This window comes from Podarcis bocagei, assembly GCF_964188305.1.
Source record: "Podarcis bocagei genome assembly, chromosome: 13".
NCBI classification, from domain to species: Eukaryota; Metazoa; Chordata; class Lepidosauria; order Squamata; family Lacertidae; genus Podarcis; species Podarcis bocagei.
In genome coordinates, this window is record NC_138138.1 from 5,255,118 (window position 1) to 5,267,856 (window position 12,739).

The window sequence follows — 12,739 nt, forward strand, 5'->3', positions numbered from 1 at the left end:
AATCATTAAAATACAATTAAACATCAATGGATTATATATGAATATATATATGTGTATATGTATAAATGTATATGTATGTATATGTTTAAAACATACAAATAATTGCAATGAAACCAGCACAGCACCAGCCCTTTTACGAAAAGCAGTCAGATTCCAAATGCCTATTGAAACAGAGAGCTCACCTTTGATACATGGTAGTCTGCCTGATCCCTTAATATTATGCAAATACAGAGGGCGTATTTCTCTCCCCCCCCCCCATGATTACTCATTTTAGCAGGCTGTCAAATCATTAAGGGTTGTTGCTTTTTAAACCTACTAACTGTGTTGCTGACTAATTTTGATGCATTATATTTTTTATGGGCGTAGTGTTATGTTTGTGAAAAGAGGCCTGCCAAAGAGCATTTCCTAATGGGCACTGAAAGGTAAAAAGTGCTTGATTAAATGAGTATTAATAGTTTTTGATGGCTGGGGTCTACTAGTTACTGCACACAGCATTCCTATTGGGGTGGAGCTGGAGGGAACCAGCTAGCAATTTGAATGCAGCCAGGAAAGCAGGTGGGGGTCTGAATTTTGTAGCTAGCCGCAACAAAATATTCAAGGGACTTGTTTTGTATACTTTTTGCTGGGGGGGAGCCTCTGATGCTGCTGTAAAGAATAGTGTTATTCATCTTGGGGGGGGGTATGCCTGCTCCAGCTTCACCATGACCCACCTGTAAATTTAAAAACAAACAGATTTTACTATGACTACAACAAACCACCATAAGACTCCAGTACTTCCCTCACAGGGAAATATCCCTTGTAATGGATACTCCCAAGACTTCCCATAGAAGGGTTGGAGACCGTTTTTTTTAAGCTGCAGGGCCACATTCCCTTATATGCAGTCTTCTGAAGGTCCTGCAGGTGGGCAGGACCAGAGACAAAAGTGGGTGGAGTCAAGCAGGTGGATCTCACCTTTGTTCTGCCCGGACACTGAGGTCCAGCTCCGAGGGCCTTCTGGCAGTTCCCTCAACTGCAGGAAGCCAAGTTACAGGGAACCAGGCAGAGGGCCTTCTCGGTAGTGGCGCCCGCCCTGTGGAACACCCTCCCACCAGTTGTCAAAGAGAACAACAACTACCAGACTTTTAGAAGACATCTGAAGGGAAGCTTTTAATGTTTGATGCATTACTGTATTTTAATATTTTGTTGGAAGCCGCCCAGAGTGGCTGGGGAAGCCCAGCCAGATGGGTGGGGTATAAATAATAAATTATTATTATTATTATTATTATTATTATTATTATTATTATTAATGCATTCCAGCCACAAAGTCACATGTGGGCACATCTCTCAAGCAAGAGGCATTGTTCCACTTCAAGGACCAATTCCAGCCACACTGAAGCAACTAAGATGGAGTCAGAGCAGGCCCAGCGAAGGGGGTGGCCTCTGGGGAATCCTCAGGGACAAATAGGAAGGATCACGGGGATGGAAGGACTGCAGTTGTTTCCTGCTAGAAGCTTTATTCTGCTGGTGGAAGGACTGACTTAGCTGTTCAGGATCAAATCAGCTGCAAACAGCTGCTAACTATCAGTGGTTTTCTTTTGCCTTCCTTTCTTGCCCTAGCAGCCTGATCCTCCTGCTGACACTGATCAGAAGATGTCTGTCAGAAGCAATAAACATAGTTTCTCAACCTTTCCTGAGCCATGCAGAGTGACACTGAAGTAAGGACCCATTGTTGACTGATTTCTAAGGCTCACTGGGCTGCATTATGTTGTTTAGGAATTAATTTATAGGTTTATATATCACACAAAAATAAAGTATGTAGGCAGTGAACATTGCACATCCTGCCAGGTACGTAGTAATCACAACAAATGTTGTTAAAATGCGCTGCTTTATAGCAAACCACAGTGCAATGTATGCTTGCAAAAGCACATTTTACTGCACTCAGTGCTAGCTAGGCTGGTCAGGGTCCTGTACTTTTTACATAAAAAAGAAAAATATAATTAGCCACAGCTAGGAATGGGGGAGAGCGGATTTGATTCTGCTTGCATTTAAAGGCAAGCCTATCTAATCCACACTTTGCAAAACAATATACAATCCGAAACCCAAATTTTGCAGTGCAGTCTCTAGCCAAGTAATGTATACAAAAATGCAGATATTAGTTGGGAGGGCGCAGAATACAATTTATTTATTTTTTTATGTAAGGGGAAATTGCTTTGCAGAGATGTGATGAGTATGCAAAATTGCAAGCAAACGTGTATATTAGGAGAAATTCAGACTGGAATCTTGAGTGGTGTCCAGAGCACTTTCTAGTCCTGTTACACCAGATAAGTTTCCGTTAGTATGGCTTGAAGACGTAGACAAGGTGCTGGGATCAGTCAGGGTGACCACTTGCACTCTGGACCCTGGAGCCTCTTGGCTGATCAAAACTAGCAGGGAGAGGGCAGCTGGCTGGCCCAGGGAGGTGGTTAATGCCAACCTTCCCTTCATAGCTGTCAACTTACAGATTTGAAAATAAGGGACCAGCAGCCTTGAAAATAAGGGACCTGGAGCCTCACCTGTTCCAGGCACTCCAGTCTTCCTGTCCTCCTGCAGTCTGGTCAAACTCATGCTGGTAGCTTCGAGAACACTGTCCAACCAACTTTGTAACCAGAGGTTCAACTGAACAGAATCTGAATCACATGCACCACAAGGCCTATGCAGCCTCGACTTAAGATGGCTCCCCGGCCTGGCTTTGCACTGCAAAGTTTGCAGCAGCACGTGCAACAAAATGGCATCCAGGATTCAAAAACCTCCTCAGCTTGCATTAACTAGCCACACACAAGGGATGCAAGCTCCACCCCCCAGTCGTTCTTAGACTTCTTATTGGGAGAGCAACACAGCCAAGCAACACAGTTGGAGCCTCCCTCCTCCCTGGCCGGCAGGGAGGGAGGGAGAGGAGCGGCTTCCTTTGAAATTTAAGGGACATCATTTGAGGGACATCCATCAATAAGGGACAGCAGCGGGACATGGCGCTGGAATAAGGGACTGTCCCTTCAAATAAGGGACACTTGACAGCTATGCTTCCCTTCTAGGGCGAGGTTCTTGAGCAGCCCAGCCCATGTTTGGAGGGACTCGCCTCCGATACACACAGGTGTGCCAGAGACAACCCACTGCAACCTAGAGATTCACACTGTTGCTGCAGAAGTTCTGAGGAAACAGAAGCCTTCAGACTCGCTCTTCCTTCCACAGCTCTTTTGTCTACTTCTTCCCCTCCTGATACATCTGGGGTCTGGCTTGTGCCAAGCAGAATGTGGAGGGCTGTGAACAGAAGCCCCAGGAAAGAACAGGGGAGCGAAGCCACAGCTACATACTTCGTCTCTGCTTTCTCATGTGCTTTAAAGCTACAAAGTGAATTGCAAGGTCACCCCCTAGTCAAGGTAACCCATCTGCAGCATAGTTCTACGTATCCATCGATTATGTCCCACAACCTGAGACAAGTGCCACATTCTGCCACATCATATGGTGGTAGATGAAGGGAACGCAGTGGATGTAGCCTACCTTGATTTCAGCAAGGCATTTGACAAGGTGCCCCATGATATTCTTGTAAAGAAGCTGGTAAAATGCGGTCTTGACTATGCTACCACTCAGTGGATTTGTAACTGGCTGACTGACCGAACCCAAAGGGTGCTCATCAATGGTTCCTCTTCATCCTGGAGAAGAGTGACTAGTGGGGTGCCACAGGGTTCTGTCTTGGGCCCGGTCTTATTCAACATCTTTATCAACGACTTGGATGATGGACTCAAGGGCATCCTGATCAAATTTGCAGACACCAAACTGGGAGGGGTGGCTAACACCCCAGAGGACAGGATCACACTTCAAAACGACCTTGACAGATTAGAGAACTGGGCAAAAACAAACAAGATGAATTTTAACAGGGAGAAATGTAAAGTATTACACTTGGGCAAAAAAAATGAGAGGCACAAATACAAGATGGGTGACACCTGGCTTGAGAGCAGTACATGTGAAAAGGATCTAGGAGTCTTGGTTGACCACAAACTTGACATGAGCCAACAGTGTGACGCGGCAGCTAAAAAAGCCAATGCAATTCTGGGCTGCATCAATAGGAGTATAGCATCTAGATCAAGGGAAGTAATAGTGCCACTGTATTCTGCTCTGGTCAGACCTCACCTGGAGTACTGTGTCCAGTTCTGGGCACCACAGTTCAAGAAAGACACTGACAAACTGGAACGTGTCCAGAGGAGGGCAACCAAAATGGTCAAAGGCCTGGAAACGATGCCTTATGAGGAACGGCTAAGGGAGCTGGGCATGTTTAGCCTGGAGAAGAGGAGGTTAAGGGGTGATATGATAGCCATGTTCAAATATATAAAAGGATGCCACATAGAGGAGGGAGAAAGGTTGTTTTCTGCTGCTCCAGAGAAGCGGACACGGAGCAATGGATCCAAAGTACAAGAAAGAAGATTCCACCTAAACATTAGGAAGAACTTCCTGACAGTAAGAGCTGTTTGACAGTGGAATTTGCTGCCAAGGAGTGTGGTGGAGTCTCCTACTTTGGAGGTCTTTAAGCAGAGGCTTGACAACCATATGTCAGGAGTGCTCTGATGGTGTTTCCTGCTTGGCGGGGAGTTGGACTTGATGGCTCTTGTGGTCTCTTCCAACTCTCATGATTCTATGATTCTATTCTAAGAAATCTGCCCACTGATGCCATTTATGCCAGGGAAACCTGCAGTTTTATTCCTGCCTGTTAAGACATCAGCAAAAGCATTATACCAAAGAAGAGATGTTGTGAAGAGATGTTGCACCTGTGCTGATGTTCCATGGGGGAAATGGCATAAAATTATTATTTAATATTTGACCTGATCTGATGGTTGACATGCAGTGGGAGATGCTATTTGATTGATTTATTAATTTACTGTGCAATATTGTTTGGTTTTCAGGGACTTTTTATAAAGTACCTCATAAATGCAATAAATAAATGAAAGCCACAACAATCAAATGCCGATTTTTGAGATAAAATTTCAAATTCTTTGTTTGAATTTCAAATGTGAAATTGCACATTGAATGGCAACATTTGAAACTTTCCGATACTGGCAAAGTTCCTATATTTGTTCAGTTCTACCTGGGAATTTCTTTTATTGGTGCAAAATGGTTTCATCTGTAAAATAAGGATGCCAAAGGCACAGGCTGCCTCAGGTTCATCTGCTATAACTAGAAATCAGAGAGCCACTCACTCTTGGAACAGGGGCAGCCTTGCTACTCTGGGGAATGGTTGATTTCTGTTATCAATTAACTAAAAAACCATTTTTTGAGCTGGAAAGCAGACTGTGGTTAAAGATTAATGTAATACACATTAATTGGTCATTGGACTCAAGGCCTTTTAAAAGTAGTGTTTAGGTTGGAGATCAGCTTAGTAGCATTCAGGCATACTTGATTTACCATTTTATTATTATTTGGAAACAAAAAACAAGTTGAGAAAAAAAATTCTAACGATGAGGCTGAGTCACCCACTGTCCTTAAAGAAACCAGCCTACTGAAACTCAGGTTCTCCATCTCCTCAGGAGGGTCCACAGGTAACGTCTGCTGACGGACCACACGCCTCTAGATATAAAGGTCTCTAGATCTTGATGGCTTGCATTATGTTGCAGGTAATCTGAACCAAACTGGTTGCCAAAAATGAGGAAGCTAAAGACCAAAACACTACTCCAATATTTTAGTGTCAGTAGATGGCAGTAAAATCCTTAGCACTCCCTCCCAACTGTAGCCCAGTAGCTTAACTTGAAATGGTTTGCAAAACAAACCAAACCTGACTTATTCACACAAGCAATATCTTAATCATGAAAAAAACCAGACAATTATAATTACAGGAACATTTCTAAAAATCGGAGACTTCAAAGATGGCCTCCATTCTAATGCGACCTAGCACTGAACTTTGGTAAACTCATGTAAAAAGGATCCTGCACATCAGCAAAATGCATCTTCTCTTGCTTACTACATTTGCTCAAAGCTTCAGTCTGCGGGATCCCCTGTGGGACTGCACAAGCCGTCTTCATAAGCCAGTGCTCCAGATGGGACTTATTCAAAGGACCTTCTGATAGAACAAATGTTATGTCTTACAATCCCATGACCCCATTTGAAAACCTGTCTTGCTATGGAACCTCTAACAGCCATTGAGCTCTCCAAGACCTACATGGCCTGGCCTGACCCAGACTATGCATAAAATAACACCTCTTGCCAAGATTTCAGTCAGATTTCTACTAATAACTGGTACGAGTGCCACGGATAGGACCTTTATCTAACTAGACTCAAAAATTTGCATGCAAATAAGCTACGTCAACCCTAATCAATGTCTGTGGTGGAAAACACTTGACTAATTGTACCAGAAAACCTGAAAAAAGTGAACAATGTACAATCAAGGTACAATGTCTAGGTGGCTTTCACACAAAGATGGGTGTTTTTTAATGTATTTGATGGCTGAATCAGGACTACAGGAAGCCCTTGAACTGGTTAATGCTTCCAGTAGCATTGCACATATATTGGCATGACCATAAAGTAAGTGGGAAGAGGTCACTTTCCTTGGCAGATGCTGCTTCAGATGCTGTTGTTACAAAGGCAACAACAGCAAGACAGACCTTGGGAGTGGATAGCTGTGGTGCAGGTGAAGGTACCAATGCCAGCCATTGATGTGCAACCAGTGGCTTCAGTGAAGAATCAACCTTAGAACTATAGATAATGAGATGAAACAGCTTTACGGTATTAATATGGTGTCAAGTAGCATAAGCAGGGGCGACCCTTCACAGATGCACTGTTCAGATCTCAGCAAAGAACTGATACCACAAAGAAGCCTATGACTCATCCTCATACAGTTGGTCTGTGGCTGCTGTACATGGAAATGGTTGCTATTTTATGGAAATTCCTTATAGGTGAATCAACAGGAAGTTGGCATTGTGACGCTTTTAAGGCCACAACATCTTAGCCCCATTTCATGTCAGAGAAAGGGGCTTTCAAGCCCCCTTTGGTCCCTGTCCTTGGATCTAAGAGCCACAACTCATCATAGGTGAGAGATGAAGATGGCGTAACCCTTCTTATAATGTTCCTTCGTTGGTACTTCTTTCTGCTTCTTTTCCTCTCATTAAATCTTCCTCTGTTCATCCTTCCCCCTTTCTTAGCATTCTCTGCTGCTTCTAAGTCAGAAATGGCCCTCCCACGCCTCTCTTTTCATTTGTGTCCTCCTTCAGGGCACCTGGCCTTAATTCCAGGCAGGTGGTGAGGGCAGGGAGCCAGGCTGTCTTGGGATGTCTCCAGCACCCCTGACAGGTGTCTCCACTGGCAGTCTGTGCTAGGCATGGCCTTATACTCTGAAGCAACTAATGATGGCCTGTATTCAGATTCAGTCTACATCTATGGGCAGCAGATCTTGTTCATGAGAAGCACACATGCTGTTTTCACCTGGCCATTGCATTCCCCAGACAGCTCAGTGCTTAGCAAGGCTCTCTTCAGTTCTCTCAACTCAACAGGTATTTATGAGGAATCTGAAGAGCGCTACTGGAGGTTTTACACATGGGTAAGCTCCTAGCAGTACCAACCTGTGCAGAAAGAAACAGAAGTACAGCACCACTTCCAGGCAGGAAGTAGGTGGTGTAGACACTCATATTATCTGTGATTGTCTCCAGGATAGAAACTCATTCAGCAATTACCCATCTCCATGAAACAGCAAATGGAGTGGTTGTTAGGTCAACAGTTACATTGTAAAGATGTTGGGAAGAATATTTTGAGGTCAATAGCTGGGGGGAAAGTACTTCACAATACACATTCAAGAGAAGAAATCAAGTTGCAGCTGTTACACTGTAACACTTACTGTAACTAATGCTGTGGAAATAGGATCTGAGACCATACATACAGATCTACAGTTACTTCTTCAACGTTTGGTTTTGGGAGCAAAGAGTGTAAGTGAAGATACAGTGGTGCCCTGCAAGACGAATGCCTCGCAAGACGGAAAACTCACTAGACGAAAGAGTTTTCCGTTTTGGAGGTGCTTCGCAAAACGAATTTCCTATGGGCTTGCTTCGCAAGACGACAATGTCTTGCGAGTTCCTGCTGTTTTTTTTTCCTTCCCCCCCTTTTTCTAAGCCGCTAAGCCGCTTATCAGCTGATCCGATCAGCAGATAAGCCGCTAAAAGCCGCTAATAGCGCTAATCAGCTAATCCTTCAATGGGCTTGCTTCACAAGACGAAAAAACCGCTAGACGAAGAGAATCACAGAACGGATTCTTTTCGTCTTGCGAGGCACCACTGTATCTACCAAACTTCAAATATCAGTTGTGTCAGAAACCATCCTTACTTCTGGACTCCTGAGAAAGGCAAGTGAGCCCGTCCTTCTTGAATCATAGTGGGCCATAATGGGCAGTGAAATTAGAGGAGAGTCCATTAAGTTTTCCTTGTTGTGGAAATTTAGATGGTGGTCCACTTCTTAAAACCGAATAAAATGTAGCCCCTCTGTGCCAAGGCAATTTGTGAAATGTATGTGAATTATCTTTTTCGGAAGTACCTCTGAGATGGTCGCAAGGTGTTGGCATGCAAGTGAGCTTCACAGGTAGCAAAGCTGTTCAAAGAAAGGAGGAGCATTTCCTTGCTAACAAGACCAACAAGCAGGAGCTCATGGAGAAACTAGGTACAAAATTGATGGACAGTGTTTGGATAGACAATGAAATGGTTTATGAGCAGAAAACTAGGGACGGGTAATTTCAGAAAACTGACCTGTTAAAGCAGTCGTGGCACCAGCCCTCCGGGGCTTGTTAGTGCATGTAGGTGCAAGTCTCAGAACAGCTGCAAGAACGGCCAGGGCAGCTGCAGAAAACAACAGGATCAGAGTGTCAAGTGGCCTGGTGTCAGCTACTGCAATTTGCCTACTTTTTCTCACTGAAACCTCACCGACGAGGCATAACACAAATGAAATGTATTTGGATGCTGTATTGTATTTTGTAATATTTGTGATTTGATGGCAAATGTACACTAGTACATGTATCCTATCTCTAAAATTATTGAAGGTGGAGAGCATAGCTGTCAAGTGTCCCTTATTTGAAGGGACAGTCCCTTATTCCAGCGCCATGTCCCGCTGCTGTCCCTTATTGATGGATGTCCCTTATTGATGGATGTCCCTTAAATGATGTCCCTTAAATTTCAAAGGAAGCAGCTCCTCTCCCTCCCTCCCTGCCGGTCAGGGAGGAGGGAGGCTCCAACTGTGTTGCTTGGCTGTGTTGCTCACCCAATAAGAAGTCTAAGAACGACAGGGGGTGGAGCTTGCATGCCTTGTGTGTGGCTAGTTAATGCAAGCTGAGGGGTTTTTTGAATGCTGGACGCCATTTTGTTGCATGTGCTGCTGCAAACTTTGCAGTGCAAAGCCAGACCGGGGAGCCATCTTAAGTTAGGCTGCATAGGCCTTGTGGTGCATGTGATTCAGAGTCTATTCAGTTGAACCTCTGGTTACAAAGTTGGTTGGACAGTGTTCTCGAAGCTACCAGCATGAGTTTGACCAGACTGCAGGAGGACAGGAAGACTGGAGTGCCTGGAACAGGTGAGGCTCCAGGTCCCTTATTTTGGCTGCTGGTCCCTTATTTTCAAATCTGTAAGTTGACAGCTATGGTGGAGAGTAACTGATGCATTTTGCTGATGTAGATAATATAGTGTGCATTTGCCAAAGTTCAGTGCTAGATCACTTTAGAATGACAGCCATCCTTGCAATTTTGGGGATGTTCCTCTGATTATAACTTTGATTGTTGACATGTTCAATACACTGTTCATATGCAGTAAATGACAGATTTTTTTTTTCCTTTGCAATAAAATTGACATTGGGCCTCAATTTTCAGTAGATATATTGGATTAACATAGAGAAGTTGCAAGAGAACCCCAAGCCGCACTCTGGTGCCTGTAAGGGCTGATTGATCAGACAAGGTTTCCTCACTTCTGCCTTGCTAAGAAAGCAGCAGGCAACAATCTGAAGAACAGTCGCTCCGTACAGCTGGTTTTATGCTCCTTAGGAAAGCCTTCCAGCGTCAATGTGTCTGTAAATTCAACATGACAGGAAATTTCTCTGTAGAAAAACATAGCCATTCCCACAGTGGAGGCCCTGTAGTGTTCGGCTTGTAGTACTGTCAAAAACACTCCTATCAGAGAACCATGAAAGAGGAAGAGAGTTCTGGTGCTGAAAAGTGCTAGGCTAAAACTTGGGAGGCCTTGCTGGTCTTGTCGCAGGTGACTCTCACCTTATAAAAACTCCCAGGGGCTGATGGCGAAGGAAAGTGGGCTGACAAATGACGGCTAATGACTGTGTTTGACTTCAGTTTTAAATGTATTCATAACAGCCATTCAGGACTAGTACTTCCCATATGCCTGTGTTACACCTGAAGAGTTGGAGAAAGCACCATCTGTGGTGTCAGCACTGCTCTGGCCACATTCATGCGCCCAAGCCATTCCTTGAAAGAGCAGTTATCAAGTGGTGGGTGTGAAGAAAGGGAACCACCACTCAGACTTCCAAGGAACTGAACCATGCCATGGCTGATATTCCACACACAAAACCCTGTGAATGCCACTCCGTCCCTTTAGCAGGGGTGAAGTTGCCACCATACCACCCCACCCCCCAACATTTCTCCAGTGAAAATAGGGACATCCCACACACACTTTCTTGGGAGAGGACACAAGCTGGGTTGCTCCCAGACTTTGGAACTCCCTTCCTGCATTGTGTTTCTGCATTGTAAATTGCCCTGTGATCATTAGATGAAGGGCAGTATATAAATTTAATAAATACATAAAATAATAATTCAACCCACCCAGCCAATTCTGTCCCAGCAGAGCCCCACACATTGGATTTGCAGGGACTTGCGTAGGCCAGACTATCCTGACTGTGTCCCAATTGTGTATTTGTATTATTCCAAACCTAGCCCCCCCCCCCTTCAGAATCAAGGAGAGTCAGGCTGGAGATCTTTTGCTTCTTTTGCGTATATATATTCCCCCCTTCTCTCTAAGCCTCTCAAGGTAGCATTCATGGTTTTCCATTTCCCCATGTCATCTTCACAACCAGCCTGCGAGGTAGGCTAGGCCGAGAGACAGTGACTTGCTCAAAGTCTCACGTTGAGCTTCATGGCTGAGTGGTAATTTTAGCCCTGCTCTCCTAGTTCAGAAAATATCTCACCACTTTATTCCATACTCTGGAAAGACCTTAAAGTGAATGAGCTGGAGGAGGAAAACAAACTTTTCCCATAGGTTTGGAAGTTTATGGAGCCTCTGGTTAACAGTTATGTTTGGCACCTTTTCATTGTCCCCTGCTCCACCCAGTGCCTTTTTTCTGGGGGGACACATACCCCTAAACATGTTGTGAATCTAAGTTTGGTCTCACTGAGGGGCAGTACTTCAATATGAGAAGGAAAATGAGAGTACCCCTAAACATTTTTAAGGGGGGGAAAGCAGTGGCTCCATCTATGCAATCTCCTAGTACCAGCTGCCACTCACAACTTCCTATGTAATAGGCACTGAACCATATTTTAAACACTAAACACACACAATCCTGTTCTTTCCTCCCTTCCCCTTCTCTGCTGTGGCCCCAAGGAGGCATCTAATTCCCTTTTCAACTAACCACTGTTTCTCATTTTTTTCTGAACTAGGACAAACAATGGTTAGTTTAAACTACAATTTATCCAACAAGCCATGGCTTCACCTTGGCTTGTTTGGAACTGAAAGTTGGAAATGGAATCAGATTCTTCCAGTCTCCTCAGTCATGCCAGAGGAGGAGAACGGAGGGGTAGCAACTGTTAGAATCATAGAATTATAGAATCATAGAATCATAGAGTTGGAAGAGACCACAAGGGCCATCGAGTCCAACCCCCTGCCAAGCAGGAAACACCATCAGAGCACTCCTGACATATGGTTGTCAAGCCTCTGCTTAAAGACCTCCAAAGGAGGAGACTCCACCACACTCCTTGGCAGAAAATTCCACTGTCAAACAGCTCTTACTGTCAGGAAGTTCTTCCTAATGTTTAGGTGGAATCTTCTTTCTTGTAGTTTGGATCCATTGCTCCGTGTCCGCTTCTCTGGAGCAGCAGAAAACAACCTTTCTCCCTCCTCTATGTGACATCCTTTTATATATTTGAACATGGCTATCATATCACCCCTTAACCTCCTCTTCTCCAGGCTAAACATGCCCAGCTCCCTTAGCCGTTCCTCATAAGGCATCGTTTCCAGGCCTTTGACCATTTTGGTTGCCCTCCTCTGGACACGTTCCAGTTTGTCAGTGTCCTTCTTGAATTGTGGTGCCCAGAACTGGACACAGTACTCCAGGTGAGGTCTGACCAGAGCAGAATACAGTGGCACTATTACTTCCCTTGATCTAGATGCTATACTCCTATTGATTCACACAGCACAGAATTATAGTGAGGTCAGTATGCACCATGCCATGTGAAATTCCACCCTCACATACAGTTCAATATTTGGAGGAAAAAGAAACCTGCATCCAGGCCCCCACAAAAAACAACAACACACACACACACACACAAAGGAGAAGTTAATGTACAGAGGTGGTTCTTAACTGTGTTTCTCCCAACAGCATATAATTTTTTCAGACATCCTTGGTATGGTAACTTGGGTTTAAATTTCACTCACTGTACTTCAGTCATAAGGAAATTTTCTGTGTTTCTGGGAGAAAGAGTTAAAATCAGGAACCAGCTCTGTACAATTTGAAGCTCACATGCTCTGTCCCTCAACCCTGCCTTTACTGTTGC

General features: G+C 44.4%; 1 protein-coding gene and 1 long non-coding RNA gene across 6 annotated transcripts in view; one reads left to right on the forward strand and one right to left on the reverse strand.

The window, feature by feature from the left end:
• Nucleotides 1-12,739, forward strand: part of LOC308571350 (uncharacterized protein) — a 127,677-nt gene that overhangs the window by 79,856 nt on the left and 35,082 nt on the right. The window lies entirely within an intron of this gene.
• LOC308571358 overlaps nt 1-12,739 on the reverse strand; it is an 80,711-nt gene that overhangs the window by 32,222 nt on the left and 35,750 nt on the right. Inside the window, exon 2 of one of the 3 annotated variants that reach the window (XR_014001312.1) lies at nt 8,727-8,816. The exons of 1 other annotated variant lie outside the window; for it this stretch is intronic. This is a non-coding gene — a long non-coding RNA (uncharacterized lncRNA). Of the gene's footprint in view, nt 1-8,275; nt 8,817-12,739 lie in introns of those variants that run through there. One more of the 3 variants, XR_014001313.1, reaches the window with a different exon arrangement.